This window comes from Perca flavescens, chromosome 10 (genome assembly GCF_004354835.1).
Source record: "Perca flavescens isolate YP-PL-M2 chromosome 10, PFLA_1.0, whole genome shotgun sequence".
Taxonomy (NCBI): Eukaryota; Metazoa; Chordata; class Actinopteri; order Perciformes; family Percidae; genus Perca; species Perca flavescens.
In genome coordinates, this window is record NC_041340.1 from 8,685,710 (window position 1) to 8,701,569 (window position 15,860).

Genomic DNA, 15,860 nt, shown 5'->3' on the forward strand with positions numbered 1-15,860 from the left:
AAAAGGTACGTCACATTGATGTAAAATCCAATATTGTCCTAAAATATTCCTGCTACATTGATTTGCAACATTGCCCGCAAGGACCTCATAAATACTGTATAGCGGTATTAAAAGGGATAGCTACCTCAGTATACACAGAATGCAAAATCTCTGACTGGTTAACATATTTCTTTGGTCTCACATAATAAATATTGTCTAAATCAATTGTAACATTTATTTCCCCTTTAAAGCAACAGTTCATATATTGATTTAGAATGTTTTACAGCTTGATACTTGGACAACTCTAAGGGAACACCACTATCTTTTTTGAAGATATAATGCTCCTATATAAGGGGGTGCAGAGGGGCTTAAAAACGCTGTTTCTGAAGTAGCTTGAAGATTGGTCAAATACATTTAATAAAACAAATTACTAAGGGGGTTGTTTTGTGAAGCTGCTGTCCCAAGACAGCGTGCAAAAATACCACAAATCGTTTTACAAAAGGCCTGTGTGCAGCAGCATTTGAAAAACTTCAGACAACAGACACCCAGGACAAGTGATTTGGCAACATGGACATTGAACCTGAGCTTGAGCCCGTACAGAGTACAGACGAAGACATTAAAGCTAGAACCAGGGTGCATACTATGGGGGAACTAGGGGGAGCTCGGCTTCCCTTAATAAAACATGGGCTCCCCTGAAAACGTGATTTGTGAAATTTTTTGGGGGGGGGTCTCTAAAAATATGATATATATACGTGCAATTTCAGTTTTGTGTAATGTGATCATCGTGGATTATTATGTGTAAAATTGCAAACATATTCATTCATGCATGACGGCGATTTAACCCTAATTCACTTCAATAAAGATAACTATACATGCTATTTTTGTCATGAGCATCTAGGCGTGGTTGCGCTGCGCTGCAAATTCAACCCACGTTTAGTACATGTTAACTCAAAGATTCATAGAAAAAATATAAACGTTTAAGGCTATTAATCGGCGAGCAAAGTCCTTGAAATCCATTCTGCAGTTAGCATCATTTGCAATATGTCATTTTTATTCATCCACACCTTACTCATCTGTATTACTCCAACTCTGAGTGAACTCTCTGCTCCTCACCGCGGGGGCTTCTCAGGTGCTGTGAGCAAATCACTCCGCCCAAGTAGCAGTGCTTCACCTTCTGAGAATATAGTTCCCAGTTTGTATACGGTTAGAATATGTCTGTGTGTCATGTGACCTTGTTATTTGTACACGCTGTGACTATACAAATCACAACATGTAAATAGGGACACGTTATTTTGTCACTTATTGGGAGCAGTAGGCTAAATGGAGCCGGTTACCTCCAGGATCTGGGCTAAGCAAGGCTAGCGGTGGGTGCGTCAGACAGAGTTACGACACGCACGGAGATGAGAAGGGTATGTATGAACTTATCTAACTCTGGTCTAAGCTAAAGTCGAAATAAGTCCTGTGTTCCTTTAAAAGGGCGCTATGCAGTTTTGGCAATTTCTTCGCTGTTTTCTCGATGTTTGCTCAAAGGTTTCTCTATAGAGCTCCCCCTACAGCTTCGGAATAGATATTTGGCAACACTGTCAGTTGTTGGCGACTCTCCCCCCTCCCATCTTCTCCCTCTGGTCATTTGCATTTGTTTTCAAAGAAGCCAGCGAACGCATGGAACCATGTCCACTGGGGTTTTTCTCAAAATATTACCCTTCTCTCCCAGGTCCATAACATTACTCTTTTTTCCTACAAAGGCCTTAGAACGCTGACGGAGCAGAAGCAACTTGCGTTTGCCAACATCAAGCGGACAAGAAATTCTGTGGCACATAAAGTTTCTGATCAAAGATACTTACAAGTGCAACAGCGAGAACGCCAGGTCAGCATCGGATTTGCAGGCTTCTGTTTGTCTCAGTTCTCGCCATTCTGAAAACGCAGGTCCGATGTTTACTCATGTCTGACTCCTCGCTTGGTCAGCCTGCCGTTTCCTCTTTCTCTGTTCCTCCGACAATGCTTTCCTAGCTTTCTGCTTCTTTTTAGCCGGCTCAGTCATGACGATAGCGTGAAAATCTCCATTGCTACCTTGTTCTTATAGATAACCGGTACCTGGATGGGGGAGTGTATGTGTGCAGTGCCGTGAAGCAATTCGTTACATCACGAGACCTGATATCATGCAATACTTCCTGATGCTGAGGCGGTCTGCCGGCCCAAAGTTGCAAGGGTGGTTTTTACGCTTACAGGTGCTAGGGGGGGAGCGAGACGGCCACCATTCAACTCGAAAAAAAAAGTCATATAACCATTCCAATGACTCCACAGCTGTTCAGTTAAGTTAAATTAAGTTTAAAAAACTGCATAGTTCCCCTTTAATAGCAAAGTACTTGTTGTTTATTTTCAGGCTGGAGGCAATTCCAGGTGCAACTCCGAATACACTTTTGTTTGCACAGTAAAGATGAAGCTCAAACGGAACATGTTAGAGGGAGCTCACAGACTAATACCTAAGTGTTGCTCCTCCAAAAGACCTCAGGCAATACTGTAACTACAGTCTGCACACACTATGGACACACAGCACTTTGTTCAAATGCTAACATGCTGCTGGCAAAAATGGGTAAGGATGGGAGCTTGGAGTGCGTTGCATAGGCCTAATTGAACGGAGGAATTATGGTATTCCTCGGTAGCATGAGTAACCATTGTTCATGTGAAATCTCAAAGACATCCGGATGCTTTGTTTATAGACTATTTGTGGCTATTTGCTGTTTGACCTATCAATTCATGTCTATAAAGTAAATATTGTATAGTGCATATACTTGTAGCTGTTATGTATCTTTGTAAGTCGCAAGCGCACAGGAATTACGATAAAAACAACAATATCCATGGCTAGATATTCTTTTTTGCAATATATTTTTCTAAACAGAATTAAGTACAGAAATGTCTCAAATAGAGGACACCAATCATTTTCAGTTTTGGCTTCGAGAAGCTACTCATAGTTTAGATGTGAGAAAACCTTACGAATGTGTGGCTGTTTTTCCCGACCATTAGTTTTCATGCAGCGAGCACTAGGTGCTGCTATATGACTGGTATGCTGATGACACAGCAGTGAGCTACAGCTTCCCATTTTTTTTTGCTGCTGTTCTATCCGTGCTGTTTGCCAAAAAGACATCCCCGACTCTCATGAATAATACAAGCAAGATGGCCTTGGCTCCCCTGTCAATGTTGTGAAGCCCCCGATCTGTCACACTCACCTGGATATGACACACACTCCTGCAACGGGGAATAAACGTTGGTTTGTCTAGTCTGGCATCCACACACTCACACACATCCACTGTGAGTCAGAAAAATACACACTTGCACCTTTTCCTGTGTTGTAAACAAACATATTATACCAACCCTCCCTGCCTGTCTTCCTATCTCCTGGATAAAAAGGTATGACACACACACACACACACACACACACACACACACACACACACACACACACACACAAAAACACACAAAAACACACACAGTGAGATAAGGAGGAGATGTATGCGTGATGGGAGTCAGTGAGGCTGACCGAGCTTGCTTCTCCTTGAGAGCTGGGTGACGTACAAGAACACACCATAATTATGTCCCGCTGTCTGGTTAAGACCTGGGAGAGACATCCTGCAGGTTTCTGACAGTCGACAAACACAAAATTATAAGTACACAATAGCAATCTGTGCCAGGTCGAGTCTTTGTCGGCAGCTCAGCGTGAAGTGGACACAATAATGACTACGGCAGCAGCAGCAGCTGCTGTGGAAGTATTGGTTTGAGTGGAGATGGTCAATCAGATGCGAGGAGATGATTGAAAGTCGCTGGTTGGAATACAGGACAAATGCTCCCAGTATTGGTTTCCATGGCAACCTGCCAAATTCTTTCAACTAACTGAAGGGGCTCATTGGCAGATTTCAGATTTCATGGTTGAATTTTTAGCTTTTTTCTTTGTCAACCTTTTAAGCGGCGGGTGGCGACCGGTGGTGATGGCGCAGTGCATATGACACATACCTTTGGTGTGGGAGATCTGGGTTCAATTCCCACTGCGATACGTAAACCAATGTGTCCCTGAGCAAGACACTTAACCCCTAGTTGCTCCAGAGGTGTGCGGCCTCTGACGTTTACAGTATAGCAATTGTAAGTCACTTTTGGATAAAAGCGTCAGCTAAATATACCTGTAATGTAAAGTGAATTCTGTGATAATACATGAGCGACACCTATGCAAGTAGTCACGTAATCATTTTAATACCACAATTGGACTAAGGAGGAGCTTGATTTGTTGTGGCCTTCCTGTCAGTCTGATTAGAGATTTTGGTGGGGGACTCAAAATAAATCCTCTCTTCTCTGATGTTGATACAAGGACTGAACACATGAAGAAATTGTTGATTACAAAACATTAGTGCAGACTGAAACGTACTGAAACTTACTGTCTGAATGGTAAATGATTAGATATCAAATCTATATTCCTAAAGCCGTGGAACTTGTTTTTCATGTTCTTGAGTGTTGTTTTAGATTGCTGGTTGCAGACAGAGCCTCGCAATTGTAGATGTCAAAGTGACATTAATGTCATCTGACCAAGCAAAGAAAATTATAATCAGTCCAAAAGCACTAAACTGTTCCTAACATGAGTGCCATGTATTCACCACTGGTTTGGCCCTGGTAATACCCTGCACTTAAGACTGAAAGCTTAAAGCTTTAGTGCATAGTTTCTGTCTCCCACATGAGGAATTAGAAGTAATGACAACAATTCTGTCGGTGCATCCACATTTCACAAGCGTGATCACGCTTTCACCCCCACCCCTCCTCCACACATCTGCTACGTAGCCAAGGAGGACAATGGCAATGGCTTGAATGTAAAGGACTATTATAAAAAAATCATTATTATAAAAAAGTTACACACTAAAGCTTTAATACATTAAACCTGTAGACAACATTGTCAAAGAAGCTCAGACTTTTATACAATTTCTATAGACTCATTTTACATATTTACTTTCCAAAAGACATGTCATTTTATTATTCCACTCTGTTGGATGGTTTTAACCTTTCTCACCTTACCCATAAGCATAATAAGTGTTCTTTTACCCTCAAACTTTGCAATGTCTTTGTCATTACTCTGCTGTCCTCTTTACTTTGTTGTATAAGGTTGATTATGTGCATTATCTTGGTTGTGCAGCACTTGATTTGTTTCCAAAATTCTAACAATCCGATTGCTCTCCTTCAAACTGTTTTGCACGTTTCAAGGAAAGGTAGTTTTTCTGGGATTTGGGGTGTTATTTTCTGTTTCTGGTGCTTCCACATGCATACAAACTTGGAAAAAAAAACATCCATGCTGTTTTGAGTGAGATACGGGTTTCTGAATGTCTTCTGCCTTCAGTCTCTGGGTGAGCTGTTCAAAATCTGCAGGGCTTTCTACGTCAGCAGCCGAGACGACGTGGCTATGTAGCATGCCGTAGCATGCTAGCTTGTTCTCAATGGCAAAACACTGCTACAACACACACTAGTTCACCATAATCTACAAAAGAACTACTTCCATGTCCCTGTTCTGCAGGTTCTCCCGGCTAATCTTGCCTTACTAACTGAAGTTGTAGGATCAAACAGCTAGCTGATGTGATCCATACCTAGGTACTGCGAATGTGCGCCTCCCAACAAAGATGGGATAGAAGTGTGATGCCTCACTCTGTAGCTAAAACAGAGAGCTCAACACACAGGGTGAAAAGAGGATCTGCAGCAATGTGCAGTACAACAAAAACATCGTGTTTTTTGAAAATTAAACCATGTAAACCTATTCTGGTACAACCTCAAAATACAATTATGAACCTGAAAATGAGCATAATATGGGCGCTTTAAGAAGATTAAATGGCTAGATAGAATAGAAAGACAACTCTGAGCAGAATAGTACAGGGTGGAGTTTCTGTTGAGAACTCTAGGGCCCAGTTTTTCAAAAAATGTAATCTGGATCAAACTGATCCGGGTTTGGAAATCCCATGTTTTGCTATTCAGGATCACCTGATCCATCTCAGTTTTATGCCAGTTTTTAAAAGGAACATTGGATTGGATCACTGTGATCCAAATACCAAATTTCAGGATTACCAAATCCTGTTTACCAGAGCCTTAAATGGAACCAACAGTGTAGCCTACTGGCTTAGCAAAGAACAACAGGTAGGCAAAATACCAGTGGCCACAAATAGCCATTGTTTGTTTTAATTTTAGGAAACGGAAACACTGTAAAAAAAACAGAAACATTTTACATTCCTTATTTTGTTATAATGTTAAATAACAAAACAAAAGCAATACTATCCAATAGTCCATATCTCATTAGATGTGACATGCTTCATATATGCTGCAGAAGAAATATATATCATCAGTAAACCTTTATTTTATGATCATTCACTTAAAAAAAAATTCTCTGATTCTATTTAGTTCAAAAAATCACAACTGAATCCACCCTTCTGATGGGATCAGGATAATCCTGTTTTTTGGGATCAAATAGATTCCAAACAAGTTCAAAGTTTGGAAAAACCCAAAGGGCAGGTTTGATCCAGATCAAATGTAAGATCGGATTACATGATCTGATTTCAGTTCGGAATCCCTCTTTTTGCTTTTGAAAAACCCATTTCCAAGATTTGATCCAATCCGTGATCTGAAATCCCACTGGATTACTTTTGAAAAACTGGGCCTAGGAGCTTTGTTTCAAAATCTGATTCCTCACAAGTAAGAAGAGAGTTTGCACACACCCCAATCAAACAGGATGCTCACACAGAGGAGTAAAATGCACAACTTCTACCCTTCACAAGTGTGCTGACATTATTTTTTAATATTATCCAAATTGTAACAAGTCAAAGTGTAATTTTCCAGCTCTCAAAAAAAGTGAATCCATTCTCACTAAGTTAGTGCTGGTGCTCTATTAAAACATTTAGGGAAATGTTACAGTAAGTCTAGTGGTTTTAAACACTGGATCCTATACTGTATTTTTTGGTGGACTGACTTTCATGTAATAAATTCTTATTGGAAGATTTAGAATACAAATGGATAACAAAACGCTAGTATAAAGTCTGGCCACCAGCACAGCTTCAATGTTCCTTGGCATTGATTCTACAAGTCTGGGATGAACAACATCCTGCCAGAAAATATTCCCCCATGTTGTGTTTTTTGATGATGGTGGTGGAGGAGGAGAAAACAAACACTTTGATCCAAGATCCCATAGGTTTTAAATAAAAAAATTAAAAAAGACTGTAAAAGGTCATAGTATACACCTCACACCATTCTTATACTTGGTAATAGTCAGTAAAGTCTATACATACAAACAACACACATGCTTCACAATGCATTTTAAGACCAGAGAGAGAGAGAGAGAGAGAGAGAGAGAGAAAAAAAAAATACAGTAAGTATCCTCAGTCATCTTTAGTTTTGAACCTGGAGTGAGGAACAGCCAACAAGCCCTAATCAGAAGATCTTATATAATGTTGTGGTTTTCTACTGATCCTTCAGAGCTCTAAAAGGGATCTTAAAAATCCTGAAATGGATTTGGGAATTTGAGCCAGTGGGAGCAAGTGTAAAGAAATTATATTTGGAGCTTGCTTTGCAGCAGCGTTCTGTTCCACTTGCAAATGATCAGGGATGTGTTGCTAAAACAGGTAAAAAGGGATGTACACTAAAAAAAAAGGCTTGATTAATCTATACCTCAGCAGACAGGGGCATGACTTCAAGCAGGATAAATGTTTGATCAATGGACAAAGGCGATCACTTGGAATAACTTCGTAGTAATTTGATCTAACCCTTCCCTCTGAGCAGACAAGTGGACCCAAAGTATACAAGAAGTACAAAAACATGCATTTTTTATGTGAAGGTGGGGTCTGGGGTGTGGCACTTGGACAATGGCAACGCCCACTTTTGCATCCACTATCCAATAGATTTGAAATCCTGTTCAACCAATTATCCAATGAGAATTGCTCACCTGTTAAAGGTTGACTATATATGTTTTCCTTTTTGTCTTTGTTCTCAGTGACTCTGATGAAGACACAGTAGTGATGAAAAGTTGGTGTGGTGTAGCACAATTAAAGGCTGCAAAATCAATGAGTGTGCTGCAGTCCTTTTCCTTTCCCTCGGCAGTCCCTGAGAACCCTGTTTCAACTGTATGTACGTGTTTGTTACTTGTTTCTTTTTTACTGAGAAGTTCTTTTCCACTCAATGCATTCAGTGAACTAAAATTGTTTTCTTTTCTGCTCTGAAATGTGTCAATGTACCAAACACTAATTCCTGTAGCAGACAAGAGCAGATCCAAGCTGAATACCTTTTGGATAAACAATTTCTTGCATTTGCATCCTGTCATTTCCTGTAGTTGTTGATAAAACCCTGTAAAAATCAGTTGGCTGCAGTCCCATTCTTTGCCACTGGCAAATGCTATTGTTGTTGTTGTTTTGGTCTCCAGCTGTGACAACCAGCACCATCCAGCCAAATTGTTTGAATGTATTCCCCTCAATCTTGACAGAGGACATACTGTACACTGTAAAATGTTTCACTGTAAATTCACAGCAAATTGCTGGCTACTAGTTGCATTACTTTCACAGTAATTTCACAGTAATTTATCGGTACTATTTTACAGTAAATTACAATAAATCCACAGCTATATACTGTAACTTCACAGCAGTCGGGCACACCTATTTACTGTAATAAATTACATTACATTACATTATGTTGCTGTATATAATCACAATAATATCCTGTATATTATCATTTTTACTGTAAAAGTAATGCAACTCAGTAGCCAGCAATTTGCTGTGAATTACATTATTTTAAGGTATCTTGCTGTATATTATCACAATAATATCCTGTATATTTTGAATTTTTACTGTAAAAGTAATGCAACTCAGTAGCCAGCAATTTGCTGTGTATTTACAGTGAACACTGTAAATTTGATGTGATTTTACCAGACCTATACCAACATGTTAAAAATAAAAACAACAAAGCAAGTTTAACTTTTTAATGAATAAAACTACAAAACATTTATACATTTAAAGATTATCTTCAACAACAACAATACTACAACCATCTTGCTGTCTATGTGGGTCCAAGTACAGAAAAAGACATTGGCCAATGTGATAATGACATATTTCACCTCACAGGAATGCATTGGTACATTTAAACATTATCATAACCCTTGTGTTGTCTGTCAACCTTAAAGGAAAAAAAGGCTTTTTTTTCCCCCCACAGTTTTTGCTTTTTCCAGCATTTTAAATTGTTACATTTTTTTCAACACAATTTCAGCGCTTATTTCTACGTCCCATATTTTCTGATATAAAAAATAAATTGAAAATGGGTCAATTTGACCCGAAGTCAATAAACAACAATACTACAACCATCTTCCAATCAACAGAAACACAAATAAAAGCTCAGATAGAGTGTGTGTGTGTGTGTGTGTGTGTGTGTGAGAGAGAAAGTGTCTCATACACTATTTTGACAAAACTGTTGGGACACCAGACCATTACACGAACAAGGACTTTAATAACATTGATTAAACTAGTGCAGTGCTGAAAATGTGTTTGGAACGGGCTGTTTGCTTGGCTTGTGGTATTGCTGATTGTAGAATTCTTCAAAACCAAATTGTTCAGAGAGAGAGAGAGAGAGAGAGAGAGAGAGAGAGAGAGAGAGAGAGATACACAGAGAAAGAGATACACAGAGAAAGAGATACACAGAGAAAGAGAGAGAGAGACACAGAGATATATATACATAGAGAGAGAGAGATACACAGAGAAAAGAGAGAGATACACAGAGAAAGAGATACACAGAGAAAGAGAGAGAGATACACAGAGAAAGAGAGAGATACACACACAGAGAAATATATACATAGAGAGAGAGAGATACACAGAGAAATATATACATAGAGAGAGAGAGATACACAGAGAAATATATACATAGAGAGAGAGAGATACACAGAGAAATATATACATAGAGAGAGAGATACACAGAGATATATACATAGAGAGAGAGATACACAGAGATATATACATAGAGAGAGAGAGAAAGAGAGATATATATAGAGAGAGATAGAGACAGAGAGATACACACGGGAGAGAGAGAGAAAGAGAGATACAAACTGAGAGAGAGAGATACACAGAGAAAGAGAGAGATACAGAGAGAGAAAGAAAGAGATAGATACAAACGGAGAGAGAGAGAAAGAGATAGATACAAACGGAGAGAGAGAGAAAGAGATACACAGAGAAAGAGATATATACATAGAGATAGAGAGAGAAAGAGAGAGATATATATATACATAGAGAGAGAGATAGAGAGATACAAACTGAGAGAGAGAGATACACAGAGAAAGAGAGAGATACAGAGAGAGAGAAAGAAAGAGATAGATACAAACGGAGAGAGAGAGAAAGAGATACACAGAGAAAGAGAGATATATACATAGAGATAGAGAGAGAAAGAGAGGGATATATATACATAGAGAGAGCTAGATAGAGAGAAATATATATATACATAGGAGATAGAGAAAGAGAGAGATATATACATAGAGAGATAGAGAAAGAGAGATATATATACATAGAGAGAGATAGAGAGCAACAGAGAGATAGAGAGAGAGAAATACATAGAGAGAGAAAGAGATATATACACAGAGAGAGAGATATATATATACATAGAGAGAGAGAGAAACAGAGAGATAGAGATATATATACATAGAGAGAGAGGTATAGAGACAGAGATATATATACATAGAGAGAGAGAGAGATATAGAGACAGAGATATATATACATAGAGAGAGAGAGATATAGAGCTTGCCATCAGTAATGTAATGCATGTCTTTAGAATGCAATGCCCCTGAATGTTAAAGTTCCTGTTGGTGTAATGGCCAGGTGTCCCTATACTTTAATCCTTTATATCTACATCGACATCCATTCAAAGTCCACAAGTTTTCTCATGAGTGTGCTCACATGTGGGTTGATGCCTCCCAGCTGTTTTTTCTTCGATTTGGAGCCCACCTCAGGGTTAATACCCAAGAAGCACCTGTAAACAATATGACAAGACAACAACTTTCAGTATTGCATGTTATATTGCTCATTATATTTTACAGTTAGAAGGAATGCTCCAGAGTAAAAAAAACAACCGTGGGTCTATTTATGGCTGATAATGGGTTAAAACTTTCATTTGGGAGAAAAATTACGTTAATCAAGTTTTGTGAAAGACCATTATATACATTAGCAAAAAAATACTTTATAGCGTGTTGCAGTGGGAATACGTCCATGTCAAAATAAATTGCTATTTATTATTTAAATTATTGCTATATTAATTTGAGTCAATGGAATGCTAACGGGAGGTGATCGTTTTGTAGCATCAAAATGGCGCCATAGGAGGTTCGAGTTCTGAGGTAAGCTTACCCCTTGGGGTGCGCGCATCCAGACCCTTACCGTGTTGTTGTAGGCGTGTGTATATAAGTGTGTGTGTGTGTGTGTAATGTACATTTGAGTTTTTCAATACCTTTGAATAAACTCCAGAGTACATGAGCCGTCCTCAGGATACTGCAGATTAAAGTTGTAATAGCTTGCAAAAACGGCTGCTATCCCATTGATGAAGCTGTCGTCTGGCCCCATCACCACTTGGCCTTCAGTGGATAGCATCCAAGTCTTTGGCTTCATCAGGTCACCTAAAATGAACAGATATAGAAGTGGAATGTTGAATGAACAAGAGAAGAATGTTTCTGATTTTGATATCTAGCAACACTGCCTTTAAACTGTGAACCCACTTGTTACTGATATATTATCTAACAAGATCTACTGATTTAGTCTCTCAAACAGCTCAAGCTACAGAACATGCTTTGCTACCCGACCCCTTGAATGCGGGATAATTCTGAAAATCTCTAAAGCCATTGACTGTATACAACTACTACAGTAATTAAAAAAAAAAAAAAATCCTAAAGGAAACATTGTGCTAGAAAATTTGAATATGAAGTCCAGATATAAATAGTACCTTGGATAATCAAGCAGGGGGTGCTCGGTAGCATCACTGTTCTCTGCACATCAGCGGCTGTGGCACACGGCTGTAAAATAAACCTTAACTGTAACATATTTATGATGAAGGCTCAGCTGTCAACAATCGATTACTCTGAATTCCTTCTCCATCCCTAACATCCTGATAGACATTATCAGCACTGGGTTGCAAACGTGTCAAAGCGTACTGCTCTTGAAAAGACTCACTTTTGAAAAGTGCAGCCAATGTTTCCCTTATAGGTACATACTGGGCAAAGCACTCTGTCGTTTTCATCATTTCCCAAAAATAAAGGCACAGGATCAACGTAGTTGAAACCCGTTTTAAAAGCCTCCTTCCTCTTTACATCTGTGCTCAGAGCGCCCCTGTTATAAAGCCTGAGTAGATCCCCTTTGTATAGTTCTTCAATTATGTTGCTTATTGTGGCCTCAGGAATTCCATGTACCTTTAATTTTTTACTCAGAATGTTAAGTGAATGTAAGAGACCAATTTCATGGGCATTTTGGAAGTCGTCAATTATTGTTTGAATGGTACTCGCTGGTAACAATAGCTTAGCTTGTAATTTCAAGTAAAGAAGTGTAAGGTTGTGTAAAAAGAGGGCATCATCCACAGCAAATGGCACTTCTAGCTCATGTTGTTCCTCTGAAATGTCTGAACATGACTGACCAGGCTCAGGCTGACCCAAAGGCTCTGTGGGAACAGACTTTTCTAGTACCGAATCATCTAGATCCTCTACACCTCCACTTGTATGCTTCCTGGAAACATGTGAGGCAAAACTGGAAGCAATTGTAAAGCTGCAGTTGCAGCCTCTAAATGGGCATTTGATTTCCAACCCTTCTTGTAAATGTGCCTTCAAATGCTTTACAAGGGAAGTTATAGTGCCACACTTGAATGCACAGGGCTGAGACACACACTTTAAGAGTGTGCCAGTTGGCTTGAAATGCCACTGGGAAGATCCTGTAGCTTTGTGGTCTCTATATATATGAGTTTTTAAAACAATCACTTTGCTGTACATACAAGTACAGTCAGGAACACCACACTGATACTGATAATTGGGAGTGTTACTGTGCAGCTTTGTGTGGTGAATAAACTGACTAACCGTCTCAGACACATGCTCACACAAACTAAATTTACAGTGAAACATTGTTCACAAAATGGCGGGGAAAGGATTTAAATGAACTGGCTAGCAGGAGTATGAAACATGCTGAGCGAAAAAAAAAAAAAAAAAAAAAAAAAGCAAAAAAAAAAAAAAATAATGGCAGAAAAAACGGAGGATTTTGGTAGATAGTAGATAATGTCTGATAAAACGAGAAAAAGGTACTGGTATCCGAAGTAAAATTATATTAACGTTACAGGTACACTGAACGGACAATGGGCAACCTGCTATTTCACCACAATGAGGGAGTCTGAGAACGGTGGAGGTCTGCTAACTAGCTAACGTTGTAGCTAGCTAGCTAACGTTATAGCTAGCTAGCTAGCTAGTAAGCTAGCTATATATATAGCCCTCCGTTGCTCAAGTCCAGGGGGACTGTTAGTATGTCGTTCTGGATAAAAGTGTCAGCTTAATAAATAAATATATGACTGAGCCTGAAAATGTGGTGACAGAGTCTGATAGCTAGCTAGCTAACCAGCATGAAAGTCAGTCCACTAACGTTAAAAGTTAAACCAAAAAGCAAAGAATTCTTCAGAATACCTATTAAAAGCACCGTGAATTACAATCTACCATATAACTCTATTGCCTTCTTTTACTTATTGACTTTTTGCCTTCAACTTGACGTACCTCGTATCTGGTCGTGTATCTCTCCTGATCGTCTGTGACGTCTGTGACAAAATCCAGAATCCAGTGAGTTTGGCTTCTGACGAAATCGCCCCACAATGCAGTGCGTTTCAAGTGCAATTCAAATTTCACAATAAGATGCTGTACTGTGATAGAGAACATACAGTCTTACATTTATTTCACAGTAAAAGTCTGAATACAATATTTTATTGTGAAATAATACTGTTAAATATTGTGAAATCACTGTAATAATTAACAGTGTAGCTCCATCCCCTCCCCAGGGTTTCGCTCATGGACTTTGATGCTTTTTGAGATATACAACTTGGGGATCTTTTCCATTCATCCAGAGCTGTGTCAAGCACCTCTTTGTTGCTATTTGAATTTTTCGTTTTATTGTGGCAGTCTCCAAATGGGCGCTTGGAGAGTTTCGGCATGGTGCGAGTTTGTTGATTGCAATGCTTCATGACTTGTAAATGTGTTGGGTGGCTGAGCGGCTTGGAGTGGTTTCTCAATGGGAGCTAATCAAAGCAGTGGGAAGCAGGGAGCACTGGAGGAGGAAAGAGACAGATAACAGGAGCAAGATGGAGAGGGAGCTGGATGGTTCCACTACTGAGATACACACTCCATTGCCAGTTTATTATGTACATACAGTAGCTAAAACTTATGTAGTCTAATGTAAAATATCTGCAATCAATCCAAAATTCATGAAGGCTATAATGTTCAGTTTTTGTTTTAACTGTTTTTTAAAGAGGTTTTGATTACACTGTGTGATCATTTTGGAGGCTGCAGTTTGTGGTGCTTATTGCATCATACTGAGAGGGGTTTCTAATTTTTTTGGCTACCCTATTTATATCAATGAGGGTAGGTTGAATTACAGAAACACCTATCTGCATAATGCAGTACAATTCAGCACCACAAACTACAAATCATGATATAAAGGACAGTAAATAATGAAATAAATTTTGCTTTCCACCTCATTCATCATATGCCACACTTGTGTCTTCAAAATACCACATATTATCTGTGCACAGAGCAAATTATCATAGGCATATTAATAATATTTCCTAAATACATTGGCTTTTTCATGTGATTGAGCATGAGCTGTCTAGACTGGAAACTTTCCTTTCCCCCCTTGCCTTGAAAAACTTTGTCTGATTTCTTTTAGAAAAGCACGATTAAGCACTTCATATTAGCTGTAATTATGGGTTGAAAGGAGAGTGCATGCTTATTCTGCAGGGAAAATAATTAAAAAAAACACTTCCTTTGGCTTTCCTCAGCCAACACTAGATGTCCCCATGAGCATGCAATAAAACTGAAACAGCTCAAGCTCTTGGCGTTTCACTCAGCCTGTACAAAAGCACCATTTAAATGATAATAAACATGTATTTCATTATGTATTTTTTTTCTGTTCAAGAGCATATCATGAGGATGCAAATGAAGAGATCACGCAGAAATTATGCTGAAAAGCAAGTGTGCAGACATCGCTAATGAGAGGTAAAACACTAAACGCCCCAGCTAAATGCAGGGCATTACAGTGTGATCGTATTCCAGTGGCCTGTAGAAAAAGAATGCGCTCTGGAAACAAAAGCCTGTGTATTGTGGGTCAGGCGATCTAAACAGAGAGGATTAGATAGTAAAGCTTGAGGGGTGTAATGTCTCAGATCTCACAGCAAGCTCGCCCCAAAGTGGATTATGAAACTCATATTGGTGTCAGATGTTTACTAGAGGGCTAAAGATGGAAGGAAAAACATTGGCCGGGGTAATCTGTGTGTAGACAGAGGAAGAGACCTTGATGTGGGATAAACGTATAGCTTGCCTGGAGTAAGAGTTAAGTTCCGCACGGAGAAGCAATAAAGTGATAGTGTGATATACCTACTGTACTGGCTGGTGGGTGGGAGGGAAAGGAAGGTTTCACAAGAGGGTGAAGCTGTGATGATGGAGAGATTGGAGGTAAAATCCCAGGGACTCACTGTGCAGGTGCTTTTTGAAGTCTTACTTTCATGGGTGTGAGGAAACAATCAAAATGGAGTTGGGGAAGACTCAAGAGCGGGATAGATACATCTGTGCCAGGGACTTTGGGCTTAAAGATGGAGAAGGACTGGGATGTAGAGTATAATGTAAA